Source organism: Vigna umbellata, chromosome 10, assembly GCF_029865625.1.
Source record: "Vigna umbellata cultivar VRB3 chromosome 10, Vumbellata_1.0, whole genome shotgun sequence".
In the NCBI taxonomy this organism is placed as follows: Eukaryota; Viridiplantae; Streptophyta; class Magnoliopsida; order Fabales; family Fabaceae; genus Vigna; species Vigna umbellata.
Genome location: NC_142174.1, coordinates 8,347,189 through 8,364,548, shown reverse-complemented (window position 1 = coordinate 8,364,548; position 17,360 = coordinate 8,347,189). Strand labels below are relative to the sequence as shown.

The 17,360-nt window shown below is 36.9% G+C and overlaps 1 long non-coding RNA gene and 1 pseudogene across 1 annotated transcript; both read left to right on the top strand.

The window, feature by feature from the left end:
- The first annotated feature begins 571 nt into the window (after positions 1-571).
- Positions 572-2,996, top strand: LOC148191808 (uncharacterized). The gene is made up of 2 exons (XR_015782531.1): positions 572-1,125; positions 2,469-2,996. It is a non-coding gene; the product is annotated as an uncharacterized LOC148191808 (long non-coding RNA).
- A 9,970-nt stretch (positions 2,997-12,966) lies between these two features.
- Positions 12,967-13,764, top strand: LOC148191807 (putative disease resistance protein At1g62630; annotated as a pseudogene).
- Positions 13,765-17,360: the final 3,596 nt, after the last annotated feature.

Genomic DNA, 17,360 nt, shown 5'->3' with positions numbered 1-17,360 from the left:
TAAATTTCTGAACTTCTATGTAATTTCTCTATTAATGCATGAACTTGTTTGAATTATGTGTTCTATTCTTATTATTCATGCCTATGATGGGAATCTGAGCTATTTGAACAGTTAAATCATTGGGAAATGTATGAGACCGCGGACCTAGGATAGAACTGCTAAAGGATTTCGAGTCCTAGACATAGGAGGGAATTTTTAGTCATCTGTGACATTGTGTTTAAGGCAAATCTGATAACTGAATTAGCTAAGGGATTAGTAATTTAGTTTGAATGATTCTGAACTGTCACCTGAGGGATCAGGGACTGCATGCGCCTAGAATGTCGATGCTTAATTTCAAGGAATTGTGTTAGTAGAAAATTACCGGAATGATGAACTTAAATTTCAACCCCAGTGAACTTTAATTCGACTGTTTTTACCACTTTAATTTCATCTGTTTGCAAATTTTACTTCTGTTGTAAAAATACGTTCATTAATCGCTAAATTAGTAAATTTTAACAATCTGTGAAGCGAAACAAATCTCTTGGGAAAACGATTTCCGGACTTACCGGTTTATTACTTGAACGATCCGGTGCACTTGCCGAGGTCTCAACACTTCACGGGGGAGAGCTGGGATGTGTTTTGGAGCCGCCACCTAAAGGAGGAATTTGGTTGAAGACGAGGAGGACGGTGCAGTGGAGAAGGAGCTGTGAAGGGCTGGAACGGTGGCTGCAGCGTGAAGAGGAGAGGCTACGGATGTGTGAAGGGAGAAGGAGATGTTGATCACATTCCAGAAGCTTGGAGTGGGAGCCACGGTTGAAAAATATTTTCCATGAAACCCAATAGCAGCATGAGTACAAGAATGGAGGGGCCCCCAACCTTATTTTCTTTGGCACATTAAGGAACATTTCACGGAAGAAATTCCCTCTGCCAGTTAGAGACAAAACAAGACGCGGAAATCAAGGAGAGGTTACAGGAGTTTGTTATGTGATTTGGCTATAAATGAAGCAGCGGTAGAGAGGATAAGGCAGTAGATTTGAGTGTGAGATTAGCATTAGTTTAGGAAAAGTCACGGCCTGGAGGAGGCTCTTGCCTCTTTCCATCTTCCAGTGGCCAGCTCTCGGTTTTTCAGTTCAAACAGTGGAAAATGTAATTTTACTTCTAAGCGTGTAGTGTATTAAAGTATTTGAAACAATTTGTTCGTTTTATTTTTATCTTTCAGTATTTTGGAATTTTAATTTAAGAGATAATCTTTGATGAATCCCATTTCCAGTGTTTTATTTTTATCTGTTGTATTTCACCGTTCAATATTTTCTGCATCGCTATATTCCATCATTTTACTGTTCATCATATTTCCAAACGTTGTTTTTATGATTTTATTGATGTTTTTACTTTTGCGTTTTACGTTTTCTGCACAGTTTTAATTTTAATTTAATTTTCCCGCATCAAAACAAAATCACAAAACCCCCCCTTCGTGACTAATATGAGACTGAACCCAAAATTGATCCTTGAGAGACGACCTAGGAGTCACTTCCTAGTCTATACTGCATTCTTTATCTGTATCAAATTTGTATGACCGCGACAGTCGTATCAGTCGTTTAGGCTCAAGTATATCATTTAACGATGCTTATCACAACTTGATGTTAATATGCCTAATCATTTTGTTCAAGTACTATGGTGATTAGACATTCTGTTTGGAGTTTTATAGTGTTTGACACTCTTTATGTCATATGCCTTGGACATTTTTGAGATGTCAGATAATTATGTATCTACTAAAGACGTTTAGCGTGTTATTTTGATATCCTAGGTAATGTTGTGTCACACTGTTGGTGGCTTTCCACATTTGTATGTTGAATTTTAAGCATGAACACTCAACTCAACATTTACATAGATTATGCTTCTTATGTATCAGACGTTGCTTTCATTTAGAAAAATTTAATTCAAGCATTGCATTCGTCATGTTTATCTTATTTGATACACTGGATATATGGTTATATCTAATAGACACATGTGTCATCCAACAGTATCCTTTAGTACATGTCATCATTAAACATTATATCTTATGATTAATATTTAGTTGAGTTTTTTTTTGTTAAACTTCAAAACACGAGTTGTTGGATAATCTAGTTTCTCTAGACGATCTTGTCTCAACACCTTTACTAATCACTTTCAAACTTACTCTCTTTCTATTTGTATCGTGATACTTCACATTGTAGAGATTGATGTAACTTGGCAAACTTGCTCTTGTATAAAACACAATCATTTGAGCATGCATGAATTCTTTTTATACTCCATACCCACGAGACACAATATCTTCTTTTTATACTCCATACCCATGATAACAGTTGAAAAACTGTTATTTTCATGCTTAAAATTCATACTAAAAGCAACCTTTACACTTAAAAACTAGCTTGAAATCATGCCTTTTATTGATATTTTTAGAAATAAGAGAGCTGGACAGGTTTATGCTTGATTTCAGTGTTTTTGTGCAGGTTTTAAGGTGAATTTGGTGAAAGAAGTGAAGAAGGAGAGAAGTGAAATCAGAAAAGACAACAAAAAGTGCAAAAAGGAGAAGCCGAAGTCACCGCTCAGCGGCAGTTTACCGCTGAGCGGCACTCAGGAGCTTGCGGGAGGTCCGCTGAGGGGCAAAATGGCCGCTGAGGGGAGAAAACCAGTCACGCACTCACCGCTGAGCGGTATTTTACCGCTGAGCGGCATTTTAATGGGCTTGGACTTGACTTTTTGTAAATTACGAATGATATATAAGCTTTAGGGTTTCCTAGGGTTAGGTATCTTTGGCAGAAACGAGGCAAACACTCTCTCTTCCACCCCTTTGAAGGAGGATCTTGGATGCTGAGGCTTCCTCTTCACCTTTTTAGGGTTTATTCTTTCATTCTTTCATTGTTATTCATCTAGATTCACCATGAATATGATGAACTAAACTTGTATGTTTGTTGGGGAATCAATGTAATCTTTTGAAACTCTCATATATGGAATCTGTTGTTACATCTTTCAATTAAGACTCATGCTTTCTTTCATCATTAGTTAGGGTTTTTCCTCTTTGATTAATGCTTGCATTGTTTAACTCATTCAATGCATGATCATTGGTTTTGTCGATACGGGCACGTACGGGGAAGTCTAGATCCGGGGAATTTCTCCCAATAGTATATTGGTTGCCTTAAGCTCCTGCGCAAAATAAAGTAATCATTAGGAATGCTAGGAATTGTATGAACTCGTGATTAGGGAGAAGCCATCTAGAATGGTACTTTAGAGAGTGGCATTAACAATGATGATTTGACTGTTGAATTCCTAAAATATATGAGAGTGGATAAGATGAAATTGACCCCCAACAACATATTCATATCTATATTTCATTGAAAGTGTTTATCTTTTGCTTTTTGCCATTGATCAAAATTCATGCATACATGTTTATTTTCTGTCTTGCATATTAAACTCCAAATATTTCGTTCTTAAGTCTTAGCTAATCAACAAACCACACAACTAAACTAGGCCGTGAGTCCTTTGGGAAGAACGATACTTGGTCTTACCAAGTTTATTACTTGAACGATTCGGTCATACTTGCCGATTGTGAAACAAGTTTGTGACATCATATTTTGGTGATCATAAATTTGTTCATCAAGTTTTTGGCGCCGTTGCCGGGGACTTGTGGTTTAACTGGTTAATTTGTGTGATTATTGATTATCTTTGACTTATTTTTTTATTTTTAATTTAAATTTCGAATTTTTTTTATTTTATTTTATTTTTCTGTTTATATTTTTCAGTTTGTATTTTATTTGATTTGATTTTATTTTATTTTTCTGTTTTTCTGTTTTTCTGTTTTCTGTTTTTTTGTTTTTATCTTCTGAATCTTATATCTTCTCTTATATCTTTTATTTGACTTTAATTTTGAATTTCTGTTTTTTATTTTTTCTGTTTTTATTTTATCTTTTTAGATTAGATTAGATTAGATTTGATTTGATTTTATTTGATTAGATTTTATTTTATTTTATCTTTTAGATTAGGTTAGATTTTATTTTATTTTATTGTATCTTTTAGATTAGGTTAGATTTTATTTTATTTTATTCTATCTTTTAGATTAGGTTAGATTTTATTTTATTTTATTCTATCTTATTTTATTCTATCTTCTAAATCTTTTATCTTCTGAATCTATATCTTCTTCTCTATCTTTTTGTGCTAACAATTGTTTTTAGGGTTTTGTGCCTAATGTATGCAGAATGCAATTTGGTAAAGAATTTAATTATAGGGGCACTCAATTCTACCAAAGTAATCTCAACCACTGGTGGGAACATGACTCAAGCATGGATCAAAGCCAATTTTGGCAAGCTGCCGGATAATTTGAGAACCAACCACAACAACAATGGCAGCAACAAAGCTTTAGAATCAACAAAGGGAAGCAAGAGATCTCTTCATTTAGACAAGGCATGGAGGAAACACTAGGTCACGCATGGGACAGGTATAAAAGCCTATTACGAAAGACTCCCACGCATGGATTTAACGAAGGAGAAGTAGTCCTAATCTTCCTTGGAGGTCTTGGTTCACAAACCAAGATGATGCTTGACGCCTCAGCTGGAGGCAATATCAAATGGAAGACTCCAGAGGAAGCCACAGAAATAATTGAAAACATGACTACTAATAACAATAAGTGGAACAGTGAAAGAAGAGCTCCTATTCAACAAAAAGGAGTTCTACAGTTGCAATCCAATGATGCCTTGATAGCTCAGAACAAGTTAATAACTCAACAATTGGAGAATCTCTCAAAGATACTTGAACAATTGCCACAAGAGTTAAAGACTGTTGCACAGGTACAATCCCAGTTATGCGAATTGTGTGGAGGTGACCATATCAATGGTCAATGTGCCTTTCCAGTTGAAGCCGTAGAGGATGTAAACTACATGACCAATCAGTACCGTCAAGGGAGCTACAATCAAGGGTGGAAACCACACCCAAGTATTGGTCAGGAACAAAGTGGGCAAGCTGGACAAACTGGGCAATTTAACAAGCAACAGCAACAAACCTTTCTATCAGGAAGTTTGGATAGGTTGGAGGACACCCTTCAACGATTTTTGAAAAATTCCGACTCTACTCAGAAAAGCATTGAAGAATCATGTAAAAGAATGGAGATGCAACTTCGTCACATTAGTCAGAGATTAAATGATGATGTTAATACTGAAGTTAACCTTAAGGAGGAAGGGCAAGTCATTATCACTGAAAGTGACAAGATTCTTGATGAGGAAAAATTAGAGGGAGATGAGGAAAGGGTAGAGAGAAAAGAGAAAGAAGAGTTGAGTGAGAAAAATAACGATGAAGAAAAAGAAAAAGAAGTGGTTGAGAGAGAAGAGAGAAAGAAAATTTGTGTGAAAATAAAGAAGTTGAAAAGAAAAAGAAAAGGGAAGAAAAAAATAAAAGAAAGGAAAAAGAGAAAATTTAGGGAGAGAAAAAGGAAGAAAAAGAAGATGAGAGGAAAGAAGAAGAAATCATATGAAAAATCACATCCTCATCTAAAGAAGAATCATAGGAAGGAAAAGAAATTTAAGTGCTTTATGGAAATCTTCAAGAAATTGGAGATTAAAGTTCCTATGATTGAGACACTACAACAGGTTCCCGGTTTGATCAAATTTCTGAAGAAGTTCAGTAGAAAGAAGAAAAAGAAGAAGGAATTTGAGGTTGGGTCAAGCTAGTGACGTTAAAAGAGCGCTTGCTGGGAGGCAACCCAGTGGATTTAAGAACTTTTTAATTTTTTTTTGGTTTGTAAATTTTTAATTTGTTGAACATTACTTTGTCATTATTTTTGGAGATAGCATCTACTGAAGGATGCTAGTTTGACATAGCATCTACTGAAGGATGCCAAGTTTGAAGCACCTACTGATGGGTGTTGGTGAGAAAATTTTGCACCTACTGATGGGTGCTGGTAAGTTTGTAACACCTACTGATGGGTGTAGGTAAGTATGGTAACACCTACTGATGGGTGTTGGTGGATTTTGGGTCAGGCTCGTGACGTTAAACAAGCGCTACCTGGGAGGCAACCTAGTTGATTGATTGTTTTTGTTTGTTTATTTTAGTTAGGGTTTGCATAAGCCTTTTTAACATTGAATTGCAGGGAACCTATGAGGGACATGTAGGGAAGGCACGTAGGTCAAGAAAAGAAGGAGAGGAGCACATCACGAAAGTGCCGCTGAGCGGTATTTTACCGCTGAGCGGTACTCTCGCAGACTGGGCTTTAGTTCCCCTTAGCGGGACCCGAGCCCATTAGGGTATTTTTATACCCCAAGCTGCATTTTAGGGTTTATTTCCAGACTTCTCTCTGCACAAACACTTCCACACACCTTCTCCTAGGTTTTCCACATCTTTTCACTCTTCCCTCTTTAGAAAATCTCTCTTTCACTCACTTTTTCACTAGTGTGCCATCAAAGTTTGGGGTTGGAAGAGAGCATTCTAGTTTGAAGGCATTCTCATTGCATCTAGTATCTCCACCCAAGTAAGTAAAATGCATTTTGTTCATTCTAGGGTTCTTGAATTTGAATGTGATTGTCAAAGCATGAATATTTAGGGGTTTTGATTTTTATGTATGATTTGATGATATATTTGATGTTTGAACCGATTAAACTGCATGATTATGAACTGGAAAACTGAAAATTGCATTTGGGTGGAGTTAGGACAGTTTTAAAACTGATTTTTCAAAAATCTGCAGAGTTACCGCTGAGGGGTAAATTACCGCTGAGCGGCACTCTGCCAGACTTGGTTTTTTCTGGTTTTTGCGTGTTGGAATGTGGCACTAGTGGCGCTGAGGGGAAATTCTGGCCCTCAGCGGTGGTTTAGCTTCGAAAGGAGTTGTGTTCTGTGTTTTACTAATGATTAACATCATGTTCTGTGGTTTTGTTTGTGTCTTGAATGTAGGAATGGCATCCTCATCAGGAAAGAGATTGAAAACCATGGCAACCAAGAGGAAGGAAAAGGAACCAGAGCAACCCTACTCTAGCAGATTCCTCTCTAGGAAACATGAGAAGCACTTTAGGGTGGTTCAGGACAGGAGACTTCTGATGGAGAGAAAAGTTGGAATGATACCTAACTTTGCTCCTCAATTTGGAGAGCAAGTGTTAGGGAATGATTGGGGAAAGCTAGCCACTTATCCAGCACCTGCCAACATAGCAGTGGTGAAGGAATTCTACACCAATGCAAAGAAGATTGGTGATTATCCAGCTGAGAATTATTTGGGCTATGTCAGAGGCCATGCTATCAGGTATGATCCTGATTCTATCAACAACTTCCTGGATACTGTGTGGGCTGGTGAGCAATGTCAGTTTGCTCTTAGCATGGAGGAAGGTGCTGATTTTGAGGATGTGGAGAGAGTATTGTGTATACCTGGAGGACACTTCCAAAGGAATAGATCTGGCTCAGTGGTTAACATTAGGAGGACAGATTTGACTCCTCTTGCAAAGTATTGGATGGCGTTTTCTCATGCCAACATTCAGCCATGTTCACATGTGTCAGATATTACTCTCAGCAGGGCACTATTCATCTACTGTGCTATCAGAAGCTTAAATGTTAATATTGGGCAGGTAATAGCTGATGAAATTAGTATGTGCGCCAACACCTCAAACAACAAAGCACCATTAGGACATCCCTCCTTGATTACTCACCTTTGCAAGCTAGCTGGGGTGGATACTTCTGTTCCACCATTTGAGAGGCCAAGAAAAGCTATTGATGAGGCTTATTATAGACAGTACTGTGGAGGTGAGGATGCAGCTCAGCCAGTTCCACCACGCCGTGCTCGTAGAGAGAGAGGGCCAGCACAGAGCCAGACATCTGCTGAGACACATGAAGCAGAGCCATTCCAGATGAGGGACATGTATATGTCTCTTATAGGGGCTCAGTTGCAGTCCATTCACAGAGGGCAGGTGGCAACTGCTGAGATGATAGTGGGGATGTATGATACACCTCCAGCCCACAGGTGGACTATGGATGAATTCCATAATGTAGTAGCTTGGCCAGAAGAACCAGTACATGGAGGAGGAGCTGGAGCAGCTGAAGCTTCAGCTAGAGATATGGAAGAAGATGAAGCTGAGGAGGAGGATGCGTTTGATGATGATGATGATGAGGAAGAAGAGGAAGATACAGAGGACAGCTCAGACTGAGGAGGAGCTGAGATAGCATTTACTGATGAATGCTATCATATGATTATGCTTTTTTGGTTTAAGTTTTCTGAACTTATTTGTTTTTGTTTTTAGATTAGGGTTTGATGTACTCTATTTGAAACCTGGTTTCTTGTGATGGTTTGCTATTAACTGTGATTGTGTGATAAGTAATGCTGAATGATGCTTATGATTAATTGATGTTGAGATGATGTGCACATTAAAATGCTTATACAGTTGATTCACAAGCTTTGTGAACAAATGCATGATATCATGATTGTGATTGTGAAATTAAGCAGGATGTGTATGTCAAATGTGAATGAGCTTATATGTGAGATTTTGAGCTCCAGAGTTGTTATTGTTAAATGCTATTACTTTGAAAGCATGAATGATTTTGCCCAGGTTTTCTATGATTGAATCAATTGCTTGTTTTGCATCATATGATCAAGGCCGTTTGTTGAAACCTTTGTTATTGGCCAAATTCGTAAAATTAGCCCACTACAAGAGAACACTTTGTGTTTAATCCTTTTGAACCCTTAGCCTTGAATATACACTGAAAACCTTGATTGAAAATCTTTACCTTGAGTTAAGTAGAAGATCTTGTGTGGTATTGTTAAATGTTCAAGTTTGGGGTTGTTGGGAAAACATGAAAAGCATTGAGCTAAGAGCTAAAAAGTAAGAATATGCAAAGAAAAAGAAAAGAAAAGAAAAAGAAGCAAAGCTCAATGCAAAGGCAAAAGAAAGTTGGGAAAGAATAAGATGATTGTGTTGTTATGGTTCTCTTAACTCAAGGATTTTGTGATCCAGAAAAACCAATTTTCTTGTTAGCCCAGCCACATTATAAGCCATAGAAAAGTCCTTGAGATGATGCATGCTTGTGAATGTTTTGATTATGGTAAAATGAAAGGCAAAGTTGATTCATGTAACATTGTGATAGTAGAGTGAATGAGTGATCATCTCTTATACACTTGAGTGTGAGTGAAACACTTGACTTAGTGAGGAAATATCACATGAACACATGAACATCCATGCTTACTTGATTGATCATTCATGAAAATAGCATTTGTTGGAATTTAAATGACTTTGTGAACACTAAAGCATGTGCACATCTTGATTGAAATTTTGGTCATAAGTTTGATTGAAGTTTTTACTTATCATTGAAAAGAAGATTTTGAATGAAGTGAATCATCATATGAATTGGTTGAAGATAGAGTTACATCTTGTTTGCTTGAGGACAAGCAAAGTTCTAAGTTTGGGGTTGTGATAACAGTTGAAAAACTGTTATTTTCATGCTTAAAATTCATACTAAAAGCAACCTTTACACTTAAAAACTAGCTTGAAATCATGCCTTTTATTGATATTTTTAGAAATAAGAGAGCTGGACAGGTTTATGCTTGATTTCAGTGTTTTTGTGCAGGTTTTAAGGTGAATTTGGTGAAAGAAGTGAAGAAGGAGAGAAGTGAAATCAGAAAAGACAACAAAAAGTGCAAAAAGGAGAAGCCGAAGTCACCGCTCAGCGGCAGTTTACCGCTGAGCGGCACTCAGGAGCTCGCGGGAGGTCCGCTGAGGGGCAAAATGGCCGCTGAGGGGAGAAAACCAGTCACGCACTCACCGCTGAGCGGTATTTTACCGCTGAGCGGCATTTTAATGGGCTTGGACTTGACTTTTTGTAAATTACGAATGATATATAAGCTTTAGGGTTTCCTAGGGTTAGGTATCTTTGGCAGAAACGAGGCAAACACTCTCTCTTCCACCCCTTTGAAGGAGGATCTTGGATGCTGAGGCTTCCTCTTCACCTTTTTAGGGTTTATTCTTTCATTCTTTCATTGTTATTCATCTAGATTCACCATGAATATGGTGAACTAAACTTGTATGTTTGTTGGGGAATCAATGTAATCTTTTGAAACTCTCATATATGGAATCTGTTGTTACATCTTTCAATTAAGACTCATGCTTTCTTTCATCATTAGTTAGGGTTTTTCCTCTTTGATTAATGCTTGCATTGTTTAACTCATTCAATGCATGATCATTGGTTTTGTCGATACGGGCACGTACGGGGAAGTCTAGATCCGGGGAATTTCTCCCAATAGTATATTGGTTGCCTTAAGCTCCTGCGCAAAATAAACTAATCATTAGGAATGCTAGGAATTGTATGAACTCGTGATTAGGGAGAAGCCATCTAGAATGGTACTTTAGAGAGTGGCATTAACAATGATGATTTGACTGTTGAATTCCTAAAATATATGAGAGTGGATAAGATGAAATTGACCCCCAACAACATATTCATATCTATATTTCATTGAAAGTGTTTATCTTTTGCTTTTTGCCATTGATCAAAATTCATGCATACATGTTTATTTTCTGTCTTGCATATTAAACTCCAAATATTTCGTTCTTAAGTCTTAGCTAATCAACAAACCACACAACTAAACTAGGCCGTGAGTCCTTTGGGAAGAACGATACTTGGTCTTACCAAGTTTATTACTTGAACGATTCGGTCATACTTGCCGATTGTGAAACAAGTTTGTGACATCATATTTTGGTGATCATAAATTTGTTCATCAACCCACGAGACATAATATCTTTTTATACTCCATACCCACTAGTAATGTGTTACTTTTACGAAGTATGTCACTCAACAACTCAAGCAATTCTATAAAGCTTTTATTAGTCTACCCATTTCTTGACTTCATATTGAACAATTTTAATACCACTAACAATCCAGTGTACTTAGTGCATTCTAGATACAAAATCTTTTTTGCATCACTACACAAGTTTTCATACACATGAGCAAATTGGAAAGAATCATATTCGACATCATCTATCATGTCCTCTTATCGATCACCCATTCCTAAATAAACTTCTTCTGCTTCTAGTTGAGGGTGAGTTATTGACATGTTTATTAATTCACCATGCCATGTCTACTTTGTGTGGATCTTTAGGAGTTCATCACCTAGAATATACTCTCGAAAAACTTCAGTTAGTAGTTTTATCTCATTAAAACAATTAACACACAAGTAATTAAATCTTTCGATAATTTTTGGATCATTCATCTTTGAAAATTCAAGTAATTGCTTCACTCCTCCACTTTCATATTCATTTGTGCGTATCAAATTTATCTAACTCTGATCCATTGTTTTTTGTAAAAACCAACACCTCTCCTTTTAGGTTGAGTTAAGAAACAAATAAACACAATTAAGAGTTTCCAATCTATTGGACCGCCTATCTGGTTTGTAATAAAAGATTATTGTTTCATATAAAATGAATGGGTTCATTCATTTCATGAACTTAAGTTCATAAACTCTAACGAGTTTATGAATTACCTTGAAATCATAACAAGTCATTCTAATAATGCACGTTGCATACAAAGCTATCGTATAAAATGCACATAACTTAAGTTGTATTCATAACTTACCAAACTAAACTATTTTCTTCAATGCTTTCAGTTCACTCATTTCTTAAGATCATAAACTCGTTAGAGTTTATCACTTACCTTAAAGTCATAACAAATCATTCACGTAATGCATTTGAGATACAAAATTGATCGTATAAAGCACACATCACCTAAGTTGTATTTACAACTTACCAAACTATTTGCATGTTGTCTCCAAGAAACCTGTAGCAAAAGACAATTGTCAAAGATAGACTCAATATACATTAAGGACCTCAACAAAGAGGAAAAATAACTACTTGTCAAACGGACCCTAAAACTAACACATTAAAAGTCTATTTCTAAACTAAAACTATTTAATTTCTAGTGTTCACAGTGAAGCTTGAAACTTATCTATCCAACAATGCAACAAATATACATACTTTTAAGATTTAAATGTACATTCATAATTCATCTTAAAAGTTATCAGTTCAAACAAATTTGGATGTTATGAAAATCTAAATCTAATTTCTTTTGCAGGTGAGTACATCAAATTTGGGTGAGAGAGACATATAAGAGTTATGTCTTGGCTCACGACCCATCCCAAACTCCAACTTCAGTTTCTTGGAATCTCTAACTATGGATGGTTGCGATTTTTTATCATATGTAGTTCTACCATTCAGTTTGCTTCCTTTCTTAACTAGTTTGGAAAAGTTAGAAGTTCAAAACTGTGATTCTGTCAAATCCATTTTTGATGTCAAATGTACATCACAAAGCAGAGATGTGACATCTATAGGGCAAACACTCCCTTTTTCTCTGAAGAAATTAACTATATCGAAACTGCCAAATCTGAAGAATGTTTGGAATGAAGATCCTCAAGTAATTGTAAGCATGAACCATTTACAAGAAGTTTGTGTTGAGAAATGTGAAGGGCTTACAAGTGTGTTTCCAGCATCAAAAGACAAATATCTTTTGAAACTTGAAAATCTAGTAGTGAAAGAATGTAAAGGATTGTTGACTATTTTTGCAGAGGATAATATAAATCCAAGAACAAAGCTAGAGCTTAAAATTTCATGTTTGTGAGATCATTGCAACTAAGGGATTTACCCAACTTGAAATATTTTTACTACAGCTCACTGTATTGTGACATTTTTACAGATCTAGAATCACATACCGAGAATCAAGTCGGTTCTGGAAAGGTATGTACTACTGTTTTGTCACTTCCTCTTCGACTGTAAATTAAAGATAGAATCATCGGTTTCTATAATTGTTTGTCATTGTTTCATGAGTTGTACGAAATATTGCGAAAATTAAAATATGAAAATTTCACGTACAATGCCATCACGTGGCTAATTTGTCACCAACTATAACTTATTAGGAATCTGTCATATTTATGTCATTGTATACAAAAGAGATGGATCTCTAGTTATCAAAAAATAACATCCTTTTTCATGTGCTTTTTCTCACCTATTCAAGTGTTTGTCATTGGGGGAAAGTGGAGTAGATATGATTTTGCAAGGAGAATTTAAGGGAAACATCCTACACAACATAAAAGCACTTACTCTCTGCTTGGGTTCGGATGTATTTCGATATAAAATTCTAGAACAGGTTCCTAATATAGAGAAACTTGTGGTGTGTGATGGCTCCTTCAAGAAGATGTTCTGTCGTGAAAGTCCTGATAATGTGTTACAGCAGCTGAAAGTATTACAGTTGGAGTGCCTTGGAGAGCTGGTTTCCATTGGGCTAGAGAACTCTTGGACTGATTCCTTTGTCAGAAACATCGAAACCTTTGAAGTCATTAGTTGTTGGAGATTAAAAAACTTGGTAGCCTGAACAGTGTCTTTGTCCAATCTGACGTGTTTGAAAGTAGAAGGTTGCCATAAGTTATCATATTTGTTGACATCCTCAACAGCCAAGCGTTTGGGTCAACTCAAAAGAATGGACATAAGATGGTGTAATTCAATTGAAGAGATAGTGTGTAAGGAAGATGGGGAGGAATCAGATGAGGATGAGATAATATTTCCACAGCTCACTTGTTTGAATCTTCATTTGCTACGGAAGCTCAAAAGGTTCTACAGAGGGAGTTTAGGTTTTCCATCCTTGGAGGAACTGTCAATAACGTATTGCGATGAGATGATAACTTTATGTGTGGGTACTATAGTAAGCGAGTTGTCTGAAGCAAGAATTGATTCCGAAGAGGTTATTCCATTGGGAACCGAGCTCAACTCTGTATTGTGGGAGAAATATCTGAGAAAGGTACGTGTTTAATATTTTTAATGATTCTTGTCGTTATAATATATAGTGATTTAATTTATCACTTTGCCATATATAGAAAAACATCTAACTATAGGTTATATTATTATTCAATCATAATTATCTTGTTTATTATTCAATCATAATTTTCCTTGTTTATTTTTTAAAAATAATTATCTTGAATCATATCTAATACTAGTAGAAAAATAAGAAATTATTACAATTTTTCAACTAACATTAGTTAATTTTAGTTTATGAAAGAATTTTTTTTCTTATATATATTTATTTATTCCTAAAAGAACTCATGACAGAATAATTTGTTGTATATAATTTAGTATTTACATAAAGTTGTTTTAAAGTTTATTAACAATAAACTATAATGTGATGGAAATTATTCAAAAATATGACATTGGAGTGAAATGAGTAGGTATTAAATGGCATGGGCACTATTCATCATCAACGGAGTTCTATTCATTGTTGAACATAGAATTGTCTTAAATTGTATATAAGAAATTTTAGAAATTTCTAGATATAATGGTATTTGAATGATTTCAATTGAAATCCCTTATTTTTAAGTTAGTTTTGCATAAATTAATTAAAATATGTAAGATTTTAATTTTTTATAAAGCAACTTAATTTAAGGAAAAATAAATCTATTTAAAAGTTATTTTGATAACTTGATTCTAATATTGAGTCTAAGTTTACTTATTCGTGTGATTCACCTAAATACCTTGGTACAACCTCCAACCCATTCCTTTATTAATGTGATTCACCCTTGTCTTGTATAAGAACATCTTAATAGTGTATAACCCAACCCAAACCCAATATTTGTTGGAGAATTTGGAAGAGAAAAATGAAGAATAGAGAGTCTATATTGAACTGAAATATAAAGCAATGTTTTTATATACAACGTGTATGTGATAACAGTATATCAGAAGAAAACGAAAATTGTCTAAACTGAAAACCAGTAAGCTATTAAAAGTTGTTTGACTTGACTTTTCCAATACCCCCCTTCAAGGCAAACTCACACAGCCGATCCCCTTTCTTAACCACTCAAATCTTTCAATCTTCACTGCTTTCGTAAAGACATCCGCAAGTTGGGTTTCGGTGCTGCAGTAAGTCAGAGCTATTTTTCCTTTGTTCACCATAGAGAAAGTGATATCTCACTTCTATATGCTTGCTTCGACCATGGCTCACGAGGTTTTAGAGAGATTGATAGCAGACACATTGTCTATCTTCAACTGCAAAGGCGTTTTCACTGGAATCATCAACTCTCTCAATACTTCTTCCAACCAGATCCCCTGACAAGCTACATAGCTGCCTGCTATGTACTCTGCTTCACAGTTGGACAGAACCACCACAGGCTGTTTCTTCGAGCACCACGAAATTGGAGATCCATTCAACATAAACATATAGCCTGATGTGCTCTTCCTCTCAACACAGTCTCTACCATGCTCTGAATCCGTGAACCCAATAAGTTCTAAACTTCCTTCATCAGCGTTGCGCTTCCCAAATGGAAACAATATACCAAAGTCTGCAGTGCCTTTGACATATCTCAACACCCTTTTTGCTGCGAGCATATGCATTCTCTTTGGCTTCCTCATGAACCTGCTTTTCAGCCCCACACTGTATGACAGATCTGGTCTACTGTTGCACAAGAATCGTAGAGAACCTACAATCTGCTTGAATGTGGTTTCTTCAGCATCCTCTTCTGTTTCATTATTAGTCAACTTTAGATTCACTTCAATTGGGCTCCTCGCAGGATTGCACTTAGTCATACCAAATATTCCTATCAACTCTTTAATATATTTCTTCTGATGCAAGATCAAACCTGTTGATGTGTAGGTGAACTCCATGCCTAAAAAATAGCTCAATTTGCCCAGATCAGTCATTTCAAACTCTGACTGCATGACCTTCTTTAACTCATCTATACGTTTTGGGTTTGATCCAGTGATGAGAGGATCATCCACATACAAACAGATGATCAACAAGTCTTCTCCTTCACCCCCTTTCACGTAAACACCCTGTTCAACAATGCATCTGGTAAATTTGAGCTTCAGTAGGAACGAATCTATACGTTTATTCCACGCCCTGGGAGCTTGCCTCAGTCCATATAATGCTTTTTCCAACTTGTACAATTGGTGTTCTCTGTATTCATCAATGAATCCAAGTGGCTGTTGGACATACACTTCTTCTTCCAATGGACCATGCAGGAAAGCGGACTTCACATCAAGCTGAAATAAAGACCATTGTCTCGCACAAGCCACGGCTAACACCAATCGAATAGTTTCCATTCTTGCAACTAGCGCAAACACTTCGGTGAAGTCCACGCCTTGTCTCTGGAGAAAACCCTTTGCCACCAGTCTGGCTTTAAACTTGAAGACTGATCCATCAGGTTTTAGCTTGCGTTTGAACACCCACTTCACCCCAGTACTCTTCTTCCCAGTCGGAAGGTTAACAAACCGCCATGTTCCATTTTTCTCAATGGATTTGATTTCTTCTTTCATCGCATTCCTCCATACAGGTTCTTTCAAAGCCTCAACTTCGTTTATGGGTTCTGCTCCAGCCAACAGAGTCATGTGCACTAGATCACCTTCATCACCTATCTACGCATCTGAGTAGATCTCACAGTCGTCGAACCTCTGCGGTTGCACTCGCTGCCTCCTTGGTCTATCAGATTCATTACACTGAACTTGCTGCCTGTTTTCTGATATCGTTGTTGACTCTGCTGTGATTGGGTTATCCTCATCTTCCGCCATTATGGTTTTTATTAAGCTGATACGCTTCTGATTCTAGTCCCAGCATTTGTCTTCCATAATCACCACATCTCTGCTCAAAGTGACTTTCTCTTCAATTGGATCGAAGAGTTTATACGCGCCAGTGGGATGATACTCGATGAACAACATTACTCTACTCTTATCCTCCAACTTAGATCTCTTTTGATCTGGGACGTGCATGTACGCGAGTGAGCCGAACACCTTCAGATTACCAACTATTGGTCTCTCACCGCTCCACGCCTCAAGTCGCACTTTATCCTTTAATTTCTTCGTAGGACACCTGTTGAGCATGTGGAAAGCTGTGGATACTGCCTCGTCCCACAACTTCCGTGGCAGTGCTTTCTTCTTCAACATGCTTCTCGCCATGTTAAAGATTGTTCGATTCCTCCTCTCCGCAAGCCCGTTATGTTGAGGAGTGTATGGGGCGGTGATCTCGTGTGTAATCCCACTCAACTGACAATGGCTCTCGAAGGCAGCAGACGTATACTCTCCTCCTCCGTCTGTCCTCAATATCTTTAGCATAATTCCGCTTTCCCTTTCAGCATGTGTCTTGAAACGAATGAAGGTTTCCAGTGCATCACTTTTCGCCTTAATCAAATATACCCAAGTCATTCTGCTGAATTCATCGATGAACGAGATGAAGTACCTGTTTCCAGCAACTGTAGGTACTTCAATTGGACCACAAATGTCCGAATGTACAACTCCTAGGCAAGCCTTTGCCCTCGTACCCAACTCAGCTTTGAAAGGCTTCCTTGTCTGTTTCCCAGCAATACATGTTTCACACTCCTTTCCTGGTAATACAATCTTGGGCAGGCCATAAACCATCTCCTTTGC